Source organism: Phocoena phocoena, chromosome 18 (genome assembly GCF_963924675.1).
Source record: "Phocoena phocoena chromosome 18, mPhoPho1.1, whole genome shotgun sequence".
Taxonomy (NCBI): domain Eukaryota; kingdom Metazoa; phylum Chordata; class Mammalia; order Artiodactyla; family Phocoenidae; genus Phocoena; species Phocoena phocoena.
Genome location: NC_089236.1, coordinates 28,489,326 through 28,493,647, shown reverse-complemented (window position 1 = coordinate 28,493,647; position 4,322 = coordinate 28,489,326). Strand labels below are relative to the sequence as shown.

General features: G+C 34.7%; 2 pseudogenes; both read left to right on the top strand.

Annotated features, from left to right (window-relative positions):
- The first annotated feature begins 735 nt into the window (after nucleotides 1-735).
- Nucleotides 736-3,857, top strand: LOC136137531 (elongation factor-like GTPase 1 pseudogene; annotated as a pseudogene).
- LOC136137885 (U4 spliceosomal RNA) lies at nucleotides 2,270-2,352 on the top strand (annotated as a pseudogene).
- Nucleotides 3,858-4,322: the final 465 nt, after the last annotated feature.

The following is a 4,322-nucleotide window of genomic DNA, read 5'->3' as shown; positions in this document are numbered from 1 at the left end:
GACTTTAAGTTGAAGCCAACACTCATTTATTACCATTCCAAAAATTGTACGGCTCTTAAAAATTATACTAAGTCTAGTTTTCCTGTGTTCTGTAAATTGAATAACAAAGTCTGGATGATAGTACATCTGTTGACAACATGGTTTATTGAATATTTTAAGCCCAAAGTTGAAACCTACTGCTCAGAAAAAAAAAAAAGAAATCTTTAAAATATTCCTGTTCATTTACAAGGTACCTGGTCATCCAAGAGCTCTAATAGAGATGTACAAGGAAATTAATGTTATTTTCACACTTGCTAATACAACATCTATTCTGCAGCCCATGAATTAAGGAATAATTCAACTTTCAAGTCTTATCATTTAAGAAATGAATTTCATAAGCTTATAGCTGCCATAGATAGTGATTCCTCAGATGGACCTGGGCAAAGTAAATTGAAAACCTTCAGGAAAGTATTCTCCATTCTAGGTGACATTAAGAACGTTTATAATTCATGAGAAGCAGTTATAGTATCAACATTAATAGGAATTAAGAAGAAGTCAATCCCAACTCTCATGGATGACCTTGAAGAATTCAAGATTTCAGTGGAGGAAGTAACTGTAGATGTGGCGGAAGAAACAAAAGAACTAGAATTAGAAGTGGAGACTGAAGAAGAGGCTGAATTACTGCAATCTCATGATAAAACTTTAATGGATGACGAGTCGCCTTTTATGGATGAGTGAGGAAAGTGGTTTCTTGAGATGGAATATACTCCTAGTGAAGATGCGGTGAAGATTGTTGAAATCACAACAAAGGATTTAGAATATCACATGAACTTAGCTGATAAAGCAGCAGCAGGTTTTTATAAGCAGCAGGTTTTGTAATTTTGAAAGAAGTTCTACTGTGGGTTAAACGCTATCAAACAACACTGCATGCTACAGAGAAATCATTTACAAAAGGAAGAGTCAATTGTTAAGGCAGACTTCATTGTTGTCTTATTTTAAGAAATTGCCATGGCCACCCCAACCTTCAGCAACCACCACCCTGGTCAATCAGCAACCATCAACATCGAGGCAAGACCCTCCACCAGCAAAAAATTACGACTTGCTGAAGGCTCAGATGAGGGTTAGCATGTTAGACCAATAAAGTTTTATTTTTTTTTAAATTAAGGTATGTATATTGTTTTTTAGGGAAAATACTATTTTATACTTAATAGACTACAGTATAGTGTAAACATACATTTTATATGCACTGGGAAACCAAAAATTTGTGTGACTCTATTGTGATATTCACTTTATTGTGGTATTTGGAATTGAACTTACAATATCTCTGAGGTATGCCTGTAGCTATAATTCTAAAATATCAGCTAATTGGAAATATGTATGACTAGCATATTTTGATAGTCTATCAACTTTCTTTCCTTCTCATATAAACATTAAGGCTTTAAAATTTGATTATTATTTTTCATAAATAAATCATTTTTTAAATTAAAATACACGTTATCTCTTCCACATTATCAAATGTAATTAAGTTATTCTCAAAAACAAAATGTTCAAGGGGAGAGTGTTGATAATAACAGCAACAATGTGAAAATACAATTCTCTATGTTGTTACCTAAAAAGTAAACTAAAAGTTAAAATTACTTATAATAAGAGAAAATTAATTATATCTATGGATATAGATATAATGGATATCTTTCTATGTAGGTATAATTTCTATCTTATACAAATATATATATATATAATATATACTAATATATATACATATATTATATATATAATTTCTGGGAACTAAATATATAATATTTACTTATCAAAATTACAGATAACCCCTTATATGATAGAGAGAAATTATACCAAAGTTTCTTAAAATATCTATGTTTGTGTCAGGTACAGTTTAAGAGAAGGGAAGACTAAACAATTTATGTGCTATAATAATTCTAGTAACAAAGAGGAAGAAAAAATACCAGCATATTAAATTACATATTATAAATTCAACCTGATAATCTAGAATCCAGTGCTAATGACAATAATACATTCATAAATTATACATAACATTCATGGTTACATGAAACACAAACTTTCAAGAGAAAACAAATAATATATTATAATTAATTGGGATACAAGAAACTTAGAAAGTTAGAATATAAATTCAAATTAGAATAGTCCAGAGTAAAAGACAGAATACCTATTGATCATTATAAGAAAACAGGATATTTAGTAGTATTTTTCACATTGAATCAGAATTGGAGCCAAAGAACTGCCCAAACTAAGCCACATTTATAATGAGAGAGTTAGCTTTGCATAGTGGCAGTGTCGTAGCCAATGAGGTTTATCCGATGCATGATTATTGTTAATTGAAAAGTTTTCCCAATAATGAGAGAGTCAGTCATAGTCAGAAGATTTCATTAAGACTAAGAGGTGATCATGACATATTCCCTAAATTTCCAGGCTCCATAAAAAATACCGGGCAGGAAACAAGTCAGAGTGAGTGTGGAAGAGAGGGAGACACAAGTGCACTGTTAGTGTAGTCAGTGTACAAGCTTTGGAGTAGAGTGTGGTTTACTCTCCCATTAGCCAAGTGTATGTATGTGTGTGAATATGTGTGTTTTCTAAAAAGAGAGATTGAAAGTTCGTCACCTGGATTTTAGGCAAAAGGAAAGAAACCTTTCTAAAAGGTTTAAAGAAAGCCTTTACTTGAAGACTTGACTCTGTAAAATATGGAATTTGTGTGATGCTGTCTTGAAAAATGACAAAGAAAAAGTTGATAAAATGGTGACTTCTTTAGGATTAAAAATTGGAGCTCATGTGGCATGACATTCAGATCCTTAAGTTCAAATTAATGCCATCTGCAGTCAGTGCCTACCCATATCCCATGCTGTTCTTGTTACAGTGTTTGAGAAACTTCCTAGTCCCCTGGATATTACAGCTGAGAGAGAAAAGAAAACAAGATGATGTGCACAGGTTAACTCTCTTTCACCAAAACCCAGACACTAAAGCAGCTTTTATGAAATATGGAAATGAAGATACTGCTCTAGTTATTATCTTTGTTTCCAGAATGCTTGCCATTGATGCTAAGGCTTTGCCTTAGAATAAGCCAAGACTGTCCATTCAAAAAGAAATCGCTCAGAGGCGTGAGCATGCAAGGCTAAGGCACATGAAGAAGCTTGTAGCAGCACAGGGGCAGGCATCCTTGGAGCCCATCCAGTATGGGCGTCCTCTTGAAACAAGTCCAAAGGTAGAAGAGCCAAAAGATGATGAACAGCAGGTGGAGAGTATGACCTCTAAACCTGTGCTCCAGGAAAGAAACAACTAAGGGTCTTTTATTGTATTTGTTCAAGTATTCAGTGGCGTGGCTCAAAGGGGAAAGAAAATTTTGTCTTGGGGCCCAAATACAGTTCTGTTGAGTTTCTGTAGTGTGTATCTTTAGGCTTCTCAACTCTAGTAGATGACCTTTCCCAAGTTCCCCACATGGCATACTATAATCTGGAGAACCTGTATCTTCTGCTAGGAAGGGAGCTGGGAGACCTAGAGGAGGTCCTTCTAGGAAATGTGCTAATAGAATGCCAACAAGACTTTGTGTTGAAATCTGCAGCACTGTGCAACTTGTCATCCTGCCCGCCATTTATATCACTCAACTTTGAAGCACCCTTATTGTGAAGGTTGCTGTTGGACCAAAACACCCAAGTGAAATGCCTCAGTCTGTCAAAGAAATTAAGCTGTTGAACCAAGCTGATCCCTGTGTCCAGATCTTAATTCAGGAAATAGAAGAGCACATCTTTATATGGAAGAAAAGATCATGGAGCAGGCAGAAAAGCAGAGAAACCTCAACAAAAATAAATAACCACTACTATAAGCAGATTATGTTCTTCATAATAAATTGAAAAGAATCACCCAGCATTTGATATTGAGAAGATATTGCATGCTGCAATATCTCTGTGTATTCACTTTCAATAAAGTTCATCCATATAAGTATCTTTTAAAAATACCAAAATTCTCCTGTCCATCTCTGAGCAATAGAGAAGAGAATTGAAGAGATATAGAGCAAGGATAAAAACAATAGGGAAGCCAACATTCCACATTGTGTTTCTAGGACAGAAGGAGTGAGTTTTTCATAGGGTAAGTGGACACCCCAGAAATGAATAGAGCTTCAGCTGATGTTATTTCTCCGAAGAGGATTGTCTATAGATAATGAACACAAAGAGCATGAACTGTGGATCCATGGGTGGCAGGAGGTAAGGGGATTCCTATAAAAGGACTAGGTAAAACTAAATCTACATAGGTAGAATCTTCCCCGGGTCCTCCAAAGAACTCACAAATAAATCCTTTGAAAGAACAAGTCCTTGGAC